Below are 12119 nucleotides of genomic sequence, written 5' to 3' on the forward strand. Positions count from 1 at the left end.
GCGTCCAAAAACCCCGCAACCCAAATGTCTGGAATAAGGCTGTGCGCGGTCAAGGGCACGCCCAAAACTCCGCTGCGCAGATTTGCGGCACTTTCTGCGCACCACTTGTCATCCCCTCTTGTTCCAAAAGTGGCCATCAGCGTCGTCTGCCCTGTGGTAAAGCACACATAGCTGCAGGTTCAGGACATTGGTGGGCAAGATGCACTTATCAGTGCTATTCTATGAAAGGACTACAATTCCCATGTTTTTAGAGGCAGCAGCCATCTTGGGGTGTAGCAGGCCTATAAAGACTAGCCACACCCAAGCACGTTGCTCACTATTTTGAAGACTTCGATGCAGTCAGACCTCGTGGGGGTTCCTCTGAAGAAGAGCAGATTTCCTGCACGGCAGATGGACGGCAAATCGGAGTATCCTTGTTTCCATGGTGAATTCAGATACGAGTAGGTCGTACTCGTAGCAGTAAGGTCTTGATGAGCCCAATCTTGAAATGAGTTGTTACTTCCAAAAGGTAAAGCGCCCCTTAGCACAATGAGCAAAGCGTTTTTAGGCCCATATTTATACTTTTTGACGCTAAACTGCGCTAACGCAGTTTAGCGTCAAAAAGTTTTGCGCCGTCTAACGCCATTCTGAAGCGCCATGCGGGCGCCGTATTTATGGAATGGCGTTAGACGGCGCAATCAGACCGGCGCTGCCTGGTTTGCGTGGGAAAAAACCACGTAGACCAGACAGCGCCGGCGTAGGGGGAAAATGGCGCATGGGCGTCTTAAAATGGGGCAAGTCAGGTTACGTCGAAAAAATCGTCTTAACCCGACTTGCGCCATTTATTTTCGACGCCCATCCCCCATCAACATGACTCCTATCATTGTAAAGATAGGAGTCATGCCCCCTTGCCCAATGGCCATGCCCAGGGGACTACAGTCCCCTGGGCATGGTCATTGGGCATAGTGGCATGTAGGGGGGCACAAATAAGGCCCCCCTATGCCACCAAAAAAAAAAAAAAAAAAAAAAAAATTATACTTACCTGAACTTACCTGAATGTCCCTGGGGTGGGTCCCTCCATCCTTGGGGGTCCTCCTGGGGTGGGCAAGGGTGGCAGGGGGGGTCCCTGGGGGCATGGGAGGGCACCTGTGGGCTCATTTTGAGCCCACAGGCCCCTTAACGCCTGCCCTGAGCAGGCGTTAAAAAGTGGTGCAAATGCGCCGTTTTTAGCCACGCCAACTCCCGGGCGTCTCTTTTGCCCGGGAGTATAAATACCACGTAAAGGCCTGGGAGTCATTTTTTAGACGGGAACGCCTCCCTTGCATATCATTAACGCAAGGAAGGGGTTCACGCTAAAAAATGACGCACATTCCGGGAACTTTGGCGCTATTCGCCTCTAACGCCATAGTATAAATATGGCGTTAGTTGGCGTTAGTTTTGCGTCGAAATTGCGTCAAAAAAAACGACGCAATTTCGGCGCAAACGGAGTATAAATATGGCCCTTAGTTTTCAGAGTAAAGCAGCTTTGGTGCGACGATTAAACTGCTTCGGAGCACAGAAGGAAAGCGCTCCTTAGCACAATGAGCAAAGCGCTTCAGCCCACATGAGTAAAGCACCCTTCACACGGCAATCAAAGCGCTTCAGTCCGCATGAGTAAAGCGCCATTGGCACAGCAATCAAACAATTCAGTCCACATGAGTAAAGCGCCCTTGGCAAGGCAATCAAAGCACTTCAGTCCGCTTGAGTAAAGCGCCTTTGGCACGACAATCAAAGTGCTTCAGTCCACATGAATAAAGCGCCCTTGGCAAGGCAATCAAAGCGCTTCAGTCCGCATGAGTAAAGCGCCCTTGGCACAGCAATCAAAGCGCTGCAGTCCACATGAGTAAAGCGCCCTTGGCACGGCAATCAAAGTGCTTCAGACTACATGAGTAAAGTTCCCTTGGCACAGCAATCAAAGCACTTCAGTCCACATGAGTAAAGCGCCCTTGGTACGGCAATCAAAGTGCTTCAGTCCACGTGAGTAAAGCGCCCTTGGCACGGCAATCAAAGCGCTTCAGTCCGCATGAGGAAAGCACCCTTGGCACAGCAATCAAAGCGCTTCAGTCCACATGCATAAAAAGCCCTTGGCACAACAATCAAAGTGATTCAGGCCACATGAGTAAGGCGCCCCTTAGCATAACGAGCGTAGTGCTTCAGATGAAACAAATGAAAGCGCTATCTGGCAAAAGGAACAAAGCGCTTCAAGTTCAATGAGTAAAACCTTCTGGCCTATAGTTGCGAATGTGAAAGCATTTTTGGAGATAAGCAAATTATAGTTCTCATTGTTTTTTGGAAAGCATAATATGTGAAAAGCATATTTAATTCTTTGAAATTTTCTAGATTATGATCAAAGGTTTATGTTATGAATGCATAGCTGTTACAGGATTGATATTCAGAGTATGATCATAGTTCAAAGCTCTTGCCATCTCTTGGTTCTGAGATTGTAGTTTGTTCTTGTTCCATGATTCAAAGAAGGGGGCTTTGCCCTCACTTTAAAAGGGGTCTCAATCTGATATCACGGAGACGCCTTTAGTCAAGAGTCTATTGATGAGTTATACTGCTATAAATGAGTATGTGCATATTTGTTCTAACCTTTTCTTTTCAGATCTCTCTCCCTGCAGTTCCCTACCCTAATCCCTTTGCCCTGACTGGCTTCATCATAACTCTATGCTATAATAGCTTTCTGAGTTGGTGACGCCGGGAGGTGGGCCTTTTGTTCAGCAACGTGCATATCCCAAGGAAAGGACACTGTGACACCAAATAGGATCCACGACCGAGCGCCAGAAAACGGCGCACAGCCGTCCCCGCGTGAAAACTAAATGAGGCATCGCTGTGTGGGGCCCAAGAAATTGACGCACATCCCCTTTGTTTCCACGCATCTCTTCCTCTGTAGTTCTTTGCGGAGATCTTGCACGCGAACCAGGTACTTTGTGCTTGAAAGAGACTTTGTTTGCTTTCAAAAGACGTAAGACACTTTATGTCACTTTTACAGTGACATCTGAACATATACTTATTGGCCTGCATTTATCCAGATAAATATTATATATTTTTTTAAACACTGTGTGATGTATTTTTGTGCTGCTATATGGTGTTATTGTATTATTTATTGCACAAATACATTACACATTGCCTTCTAAGTAAGCCTGACTGCTCAGTGCCAAGCTACCAGAGGGTGGGCACAGGATAGTTTGGATTGTGTGTGACTTACCCTGACTAGAGTGAGGGTCCTTGCTTGGACAGAGGGTAACCGGACTGCCAACCAAAGACCCCATTTCTAACATTGCTGATCAGCGGTGAGGACAGGACTTGTATTTGTGCAGTGACATACAGTAGCTAAGTATTTACTACCTACCAACAGTTGAAGGTCATCTTGATTTTTTATCTTTTTTCTGCAATTTTGTTTTTCCTGACAATTTTCTAACTAACATTCTCACTCAACATGTCTCAGGCTGGGTCTCAAGCTGGAAATGAAGATTTTGACCTAGCCCTGTTGGAGACATATACTGTCAAATAGCTGAAAGGGTTCTGCATGGATATGGGAGTACCCACCAAAGGTGCCTCCAGAAAGGAGGAATTTCAAATGATGCTGAGGGTCTATGCAGAAGCCCATTCAGAGGAGGAGGGGCAAGAGGATGGCCCCCCAGAGGATTTTTTGCATCAGTGGATGAAGTTACCACTGCAATTGGGCCCCCTGCCAAACCAGGGAGCAGTGTCTCTGATCAGGGCCTGACCGCAGAGGAAAGGAGAGAGGAGAGGGAATTTCAATTGTAAATGGCAAGGTTAAAAAATGAGTCTCAACAGGAGGAAAGGAGGGCAGAGAGAGGAGCAAAAGCAGCTAAGAGAGCCATGGCTGAGAAGAAACTTTTGTTGGTTCATAAACTGAGTCTCAAGAAGCTGGAGATCAAGGCGAGACAGTCTGAGTCCAGCAGTGATGGTGGCAGCATACATGCAGGACCTGTTGGGGAGAAAAAGGTTTGTATACCCAAGAATGTGGTCCCAAGTTATGTGGTGGGAGATGACATTGACAAGTGGTTGGCTGCCTCTGAAGTTGCACTAAGGGCCCATGGGACCTGTGAGGAGCAATAGGGGGTGGCCTTGTGGTTGTATGTACCAGTAGTGGGGAGGGACACACTTCTTACACTAAATCCACATGATCAGAATGTTTGTGCACCCATGAAAGCCACTTTACTGGCCAAGTTTGGGCTGACCCCTAAATAATACCGTCAGAGGTTTAGAGACAGCACCAAAAGTTCCACACAAACTTGGGTAGATTGTTTTGATTTCTCCAATAAGGCACTGAATGGATGGGTGTGGGGCAGCAAAGTGAATGATTACAAAGGGTTATATGATTTGATTCTGAGAGAGCATATCGTCAGTATTTCTTTTACAGAGTTGCACCAGCACTTGGTAGATAGTAAGCTGACTGATCCCAGGAAGATTGCTGAGGAGGCGGACCTCTGGGTTAGCACCAAAGTGTCCAAAAGGGTATCTGGGGGGGGGGGGGGGGCACAAAGGTGGTCAGGGTTCCCAACAGAAGAAAGAGGGGAGAGATAAACTTAAAGATAAGGAACTCTCAGAAGGCCCCCAAAATAATTCCCAAGGGGATGTGGTAACCATTTCTCTTCTAGATTTGGGAAGAAACCAGGGTTCTTTGACAAGAAGTTAGGGAAGTTCATCCCTCAAAGCTTAGAGTGCTACCAGCATGGACACTCTAAGGGCGACTCCCAGTATTCCAAGAGAGCACAGTCCCCCGCTGGACAGACACCAGGGTTGGCTAGTGTAGCGCTCGGGGGGGAGATAGTCCCAGCTAGCTTTGGGGGGCAGACAGAGGTGTCCCTAGTATCCCTGGGAAATTGAGAGATGGTGCCTAAAGCCCACATGCCTGCCAATACTTCAAAGTAGTGGCAGTGGGTCACCTTTGATGGGCAAAGGGTGCTGCCTCCTGCGTTCTCTGTCAGCATCCCCAGGGATTAGGGTTAAATCATATCTCTGTTCTTGGTTAAACCTTCATGTTTCTAAGTAAACAAAATGAGCTGTGTTACACAATTGGTTTTATCAATGCTTGTTTTACCAATGATTGTTTGCTGATGTGAGTAGGTTTAGACATATGCTTCTAATTGGGTGTGGTGACATTATTTTCATCCACACGTGGAAACTCAACTGCTTTCCTGATTGGCTATAAATAGCAGAGTGAAGCTTGCCTCCCTGATTGGCTTTGTTTTGCTTCTTGATCTCAGCATCTGACTTGGCAGTCCAGCCCCTGCTGTCATCCTCATATTCAGGACTTTTGTGGTAATTCTTTTCTTCGTTCCTGTACCAGCTGACACCAGGCATTCCTCAAGCACACCGGAAAAGACTGCAGCTAAGTGACTAGGATTCTCCAGGGAGTTTGTTCTTTCAGCGCTGCACTTTCCTAGAATAGCTGGTGTATTTCAGACCTCGTATTTTGGCAGAGTGCTTATCTTGAAGAGACAAATGCATTTCTGAACATTCTACATTATTATTGTAGTTACTTGCCTAAATGTGCTTCAGGAAATCTGCTTGAGCTCAAGTACTACAAAAAGTGACAGTGCTATTTTAAAAGAGCATTTACGTGACTTTTTTTCTCTAATAGCATAACTCTTGAATTTAAATTGTGTCATTCATGCCTGTGTTTCAGGTTTGGGGAATTTGCTTTTTGAAGGGTTCTTCACACACACATTGAAACCAAACCAAACGGTGCCATCCTAACTGTTTCAACCCAGAGTAGACATTTTTATTTCTTGGATTGTTTTTGTTCCTTTTAGTTTAACCCTATGCATGCAGGAAAGTTATATGTGATATAATTAATGCTCTTGTTTGTCTTTCTTTTGCATGATAAGTTCAACCACAGTTCTAATTGTAGTGTGCAACAGTGAATCTCTGTGAAGCCAGCCCTAGTGTTGCAGTACTTATTGTTATGGTACTCAGTTTGGGTTTTTGGTAATGCAGTGTTAGTAATTGTGCCAAAAGTTATTATTATCCAAGAAAAGTTCTGGAGTATCCCGGTTTTCTTCTACCAATCCTGTGTGCATATCAGAAAGAGAGATTCAGTTTCAAGGAAGTTGAGTGCACTAACTCTACTATCACTCTGTCAACAATGACCTAACCCCGAAGATACAGGGTGCCTGGCTGGACCGGTAAGACGTGGCAGTGTTTTGTCTTTCTCTTACCCTTTCCTTTTTGGACACCTGCCGGGGCTTCTGTGTCCACCAGGAAGTGCTGAGAGGTGTTCCAGGAGGTCAGGGATATCCCATCGCCCCTGCAGACATCCTGCTTTTCTGGTGAGTGGCCCTGTCTTGACATGCGTGACACAGGAGCTAGTATGACTACTGTCAAGAGTCAGCTGGTGTCAGCAGAGCAGATAGTCCCTAATACATTCCACCAGGTCAAAGTCACTGATGATTGTGAGAGTCACCTACCGGTGGCTCTTGTTCCCTTTGAATGGGGGGGGGGGAAGGGGATCTGTGGTACTCTGAAAGTAGCTGTGAGTCCTGTCATGCCTGTAGATTGTCTGTTAGGCAATGATCTTAAGCATACTGCCTGGAAGGAGGTAGAGCTCAGATCCCACCTGAAGATGTTAGGTTTGACTGAGTGGGTCTGCATGACCACAAGATCCATGGCTGACCGGGAAGGGAGTCAAGTGCGCCTGGAGCCTGGAACAATGGCGCAGACAGCTGCAAAGAGGAAGGGCAAGAGACACAGGAAACCCACCTCAGATGTTCCCACAGGGGTGGACGGGCTCCTGAGGAGGAGGCCCCTGAGCCAACTGGAGAAGACATAGCTGACCTGGGCAACTTGCCCGAACTTGCTGGCTGGCAAGCCAGCCAGGCAGAATTCCGCAAGGGGCAGAAGCAATGCCCCACCATTGAGGGTTTGAGGTGACAGGCCACAGCCCAAGCAGCTGGTGAAGCCTCTAGAGATCACCATATCTACTGGGAGAATGATCTCCCTTACAGTGGCCTAAGGTTCCGGCCATTGGGGAAGCACGTGTGCTGGTGGTCCCCCAGTGTTACCAGGCCTTCCTACTGGGTCAGGCTCATGACATCCCCCTGCCAGAACATTTGGGCCAAGACAAGACCTTTGCCAGGCTTGTCACCCACTTCCATTGGCCTAGAATGCGGGTAGCCTCAGATAATTTCTACAGGGCCTGCCCCACCTGCCAGGCTAGGGGGAAGACAGGGAAAAGGCTTAAAGCCCCCCTGATCCCACTCCCTGTCGTTGGCACCCTCTTTGAAAGGGTGGGCATCGACGTCATTGGTCCCTTGGACCCCAGAACTGCCTTGGGGAACAGGTTTATCCTGGTTTTGGTGGACCATGCCACTCACTATCCAGAGGCAATCCCTCTGAGAACAGAGACTGCACCGGTGGTGACCAGAGCCCTGATGGGAATATTTACCCTTGTGGGATTCCCTAAGGAAGATGTGTCTGACAGGGGCACAAACTTCATGTCTGTGTGCATGAAGTCCATGTGGGATGAGCGTGGGTTTACCACCCCTTATCATCCTCAATCCAATGGGATTGTTGAGAGATTCAACAGGACCCTTAAAGGTATGATCCCTGGCCTACCTGAAGCCATGAGGCATAAGTGGGACATCCACTTGCCATGCCTGCTGTTTACTTATAGAGAGGTACCCCAGAAAGGAGTGGGGTTAAGCCCTTTGAGCTTCTCTATGGTCACCCTGTCTGGGGGGGCCCTAAGCATAGGCAAGGAGGGCTGAGATAAAGCTCCCAAGACACCTCCCAAGATGTCATCAGCTACATGCTGGCCCTCTGCAACCAAACCCAAAGCTTTTCGAAGCAGGCCAAGAGTAACGTTGAGGCCAGTCAAGAGGCGATGAAAGAGTGGTATGACCAGAAGACCACTCTGGTTGAGTTCTCACCTGGAGACAAGGTTTGGGTAATGGAGCCAGAAAAGCCTAGGGCTCTACAGGACCGGTGGTCTGGCCCATTCGAGATCAAGGAGCGGAAGGGGGAGGCCAGTTACCTACTGGACCTCAAGACCCCCAGACACTCCCTAAGGGTTCTTCATCATAACCGACTCAAGCCTCCTTTTGAGAGGTCTGAGGTCAGGATGCTCCTTGTGACAGATGAGGGCATGTAAGAGGAGTGTGAACCTCTCCCCGAACTCCTCTCTGCCAAAGAAGGTGATGGGTCAGTGGAGGGTGTCAATCTCTCTGACTCCCTGACTCCAAATAAGAGAGGAGACTGGTATGAGTTGTTAGAGCAGTTCTATTCCCTGTTTTCCCTTACTCCTGGACTCACCCATCTGTGTGTCCATGACATTGACACAGGAGACAGTCCCCCTGTAAAGAACAAAATTTACAGGTTGTCAGTTAAGGTGAAGGACAGCATCAAGGTCTCCAGGATGTTGTCCCTAGGGGTTATTGAGAAGTCCAGTAGTCCCTGGGCCAGCCCTGTGGTGCTGGTACCAAAGGCTGCTGCCCCCGGTGCAAAGCCAGATCTCTGGTTCTGTGTGGACTACCGGGGTCTCAACTCAGGCACACGGACTGACACTCAGCCCATCCCCCGAGCTGATGAACTCGTTCACAGGCTAGGCGCTGCCAAGGTCCTGAGTACTTTTGATCTCACATCAGGGTACTGGCAGATCTCCTTGATTGAGGGGGCTAAAGAGAGATCTGCGTTTTCCCCACCTGATGGCCATTACCAGTTCTGGGTGATATCCTTTTGATTGAAAAATTCCCCGGCTACATTCAAACGGTTGGTTAACGGAGTCCTAGCTGGCAAGGATGCCTACTGCGTGGCTTAACTAGATGACATAGCTGTCTATAGTTCCACCTGGGAAGAACACCTGCTCCACCTCAAGGAGGTGCTTCAGGCTCTGCAACAGGTAGACCTGACCATCAAGGCTTGTAAATGCCAGATTGGGCAGGGTTCCGTGGTGTACTTGGGACACCTAATAGATGGTGGCAAGGTGCAGCCACTCCAGGCCAAGATTGAAACTATCAAGGCCTGGCAACCACCTAGAACACAAACCAAAGTGAGAGCCTTCTTAGGCATCACTAGATACTACCGTTGGTTTGTCAAGGGCTATGGTACCATTGTGCCGCCCTTGACAGAACTTACTTCCAAAAAGCAACCCAGGTTGGTGAATTGGACAGAGGCTTGTCAGAAAGCCTTTGACTCCCTGAAGGAAGCCATGTGCATGGCCCCTGTGCTCAAGCCCCCTGACTACTCCCAGTAATTTATTGCACAGACAGACTCTTCAGAGCATGGCATAGGGGCTCTTCTAGCACAGCTGAATGAGGAGGGCTCAGACCAACCAGTAGTCTTTATTAGCAGAAGGCTATATCCACGGGAACAGAGGTGGAGTGCTATTGAAAGAGAAGCATTTGCTGTTGTCTGGGCACTGAGGAAACTGAGACCATACCTGTTTGGGACTCACTTCATGGTTCAGACAGACCACAGGCCCCTCAGATGGCTCATGCAGATGAGGGGTGAGAATCCTAAACTCCTGAGGTGGTCCATTTCCCAACAGGGGATGGACTTTACGGTGGAGCATCGCCCGGGGATTGACCACGCCAACACTGATGGTCTCTCCAGATACTTCCGCCTTAGCGATGAGAGCTCCCAGGAGGTTGGGTAGCTCTCCCCACGTCTAGCTGGGAAGGGCACATGATAGACCTGACAGCCTCAGGGTGGTCACCCCTAACTTTTTGCCTGCCTCCCTCTACTTTTTAGATACTGTTTTTGCTGATTTTTAGACTCTGCACACTTTACCACTGCTAACCAGTGCTAAAGTGCATATGCTCTCTCCCTTTAAACATGGTAACATTGGATCATACCCAATTGGACTATTTAATTTACTTATAAGTCCCTAGTAGAGTGCTCTATATGTGCCCAAAGGCTGTAGATTACATGCTACTAGTGGACCTGCAGCACTGATTGTGAAACCCATTTAAGTAGCCCCTTAACCTCGTCTCAGGCCTGCCATTGCAAGGCCTGTGTGTGCAGTTTCACTGCCAATTTGACTTGGCATTTCAAAGTACTTGCCAAGCCTAAACCTCCCCTTTTTCTACATATAAGACACCCCTAATGTATGCCCTATGTAACCCATAGGGCAGGGTGCAGTGTAGGCAAAGGCAGGACATGCACCTGTGTAGTTTAACTGTCCTGGTAGTGTAAAACTCCTAAATTCATTTTTACACTGCTGTGAGGCCTACTCCCTTCACAAGCTAACATTGGGGCTGCCCTCATACATTGTTTGAGTGGTAGCTGCTGATCTGAAAGGAGTAGGGAGGTCATAGTCAGTATGGTCAGAATGGTGATACAAAATCCTGCTGACTGGTGAAGTGGATTTAATATTACTATTTTAGAAATGCCACTTTTAGAAAGTGAGTATTTCTCTGCACTTAAATCTTTCTGTGCCTTACAATCCATGTCTGTCTGGGTTTAGTTGACAGCTCCCTTGTGCATTCACTCAGACACACCCCAAACACACCCCAAACACAGGATACTCAGCCTCACTTGCATACATCTGCATTTTGAATGGGTCTTCCTGGGCTGGGAGGGTGAAGGGCCTGACACTTGCATGTCAAAGGACAGTAGCCTGCCCTCACACAAAGGACTGCCACACCCCCTACTGGGACCCTGGCAGAAAGGATTGAACAAAAAGGGGACCTTGTGCACTTCTAAGCCACTCTTTGAAGTCTCCCTCACTTCAAAGGCACATTTGGGTATTTAAACAGGGCCTCTGCCCCTACCAACTCAGACACTTCCTGGAGAAGAAACTTGCAGCAGAACCTGCATCCTGCCAAGAAGAACTGCCTGGCTGCCCAAAGGACTCACATGTCTGCTTTCTGTGAAGGACTGCTGCCTTGCTGTTGCCCTGTTGCCTTGCTGCTCTCTGGCTGAGGTGAAGAAGTGCTCTCCAAGGGCTTGGCTAGAGCTTGCCTCCTGTTCCCTGAAGTCTCAGGACCAAAAAGACTTCATCCCTACAAGAAGGACTCTTTGTGCGGCAAAATTAGACGTACAGCCTGCCAGAAATGACGCACAGCCTGCACCACAGTGAAAATTTCACTGCACGCCAAACCGGAACGATGCAGCGCCAGCGTAGCAACTGGAAATTCGATGCACTGCCCACTGGATCGACGCAGCCCAACTGCCAGAAAGGAATAGACGCAGCACCTGCGGTGCGGTAGAAAATGAGACGCAACGCCCACCGAATCGACACAGCTCCTGTGACTTTGTCCTGCCAGCACAGGAAATCCACGCATTCTCCCCGGGGTGTCCAAAAACTCCACAACCTGAAGAGAATCCACGACCAACTGCCAAAAATCAACACACAGCCGTCCCCGCATGAAAACTAAACAACGCATCACTGTGTGCGGCCCGAGAAATTGACACACACCCCCTTTGTTTCCAGGCATCTCCTCCTCTGTGGTTCTTTGCAGAGATCATTTATGTGAAACAGGTACTTTGTGCTTGAAAGAGACTTTGGGGGTCATTCTGACCCTGGCGATAAAAGGCTCTTACCGCCGGTCAGAAGACCGCCATCATCCCGCCGCGGCCACGGTAAACCGCCACGGTCATTCTGACCCACAACTGCCAAACCGCCAAAAACCCGACATCCACTGAAGCCCGCCTCATCAGCGGTCAGCGATAAACTGGAGATGACCAAACCTCCACCGTCACGCCAACACAAACACGCCCATGCCATTACGACCCACGAATCCACGCGGCGGTCTTTCAACCGTGGTATTCCATTGGCGGTACACACCGCGGCGCTCAAAATACACACACCTTTACAAAACACAGCCACATTGGACAATTCGAAATACACACAACTGATACACATACACACACCACACCCACACACCCATCACCATATAAAACACACACCCACATCACCCACAAACCCCCACAAATCGAAATTCAGAGACAAGGCGCAATACACAGAGAGAGAGCACAGGGAACGCAAACCACAACACACACAGGAACCCAACATCATCACCCACACCACATTTACGCACAAAACACCACACACCACCACACTCATCACCACAAACACCACCCCACACCTCATCCACACCACCCCATGGCACCCCAAAGACACCCCAGGT

The sequence above is a fragment of the Pleurodeles waltl genome, chromosome 8, assembly GCF_031143425.1.
Source record: "Pleurodeles waltl isolate 20211129_DDA chromosome 8, aPleWal1.hap1.20221129, whole genome shotgun sequence".
Lineage (NCBI taxonomy): Eukaryota > Metazoa > Chordata > Amphibia > Caudata > Salamandridae > Pleurodeles > Pleurodeles waltl.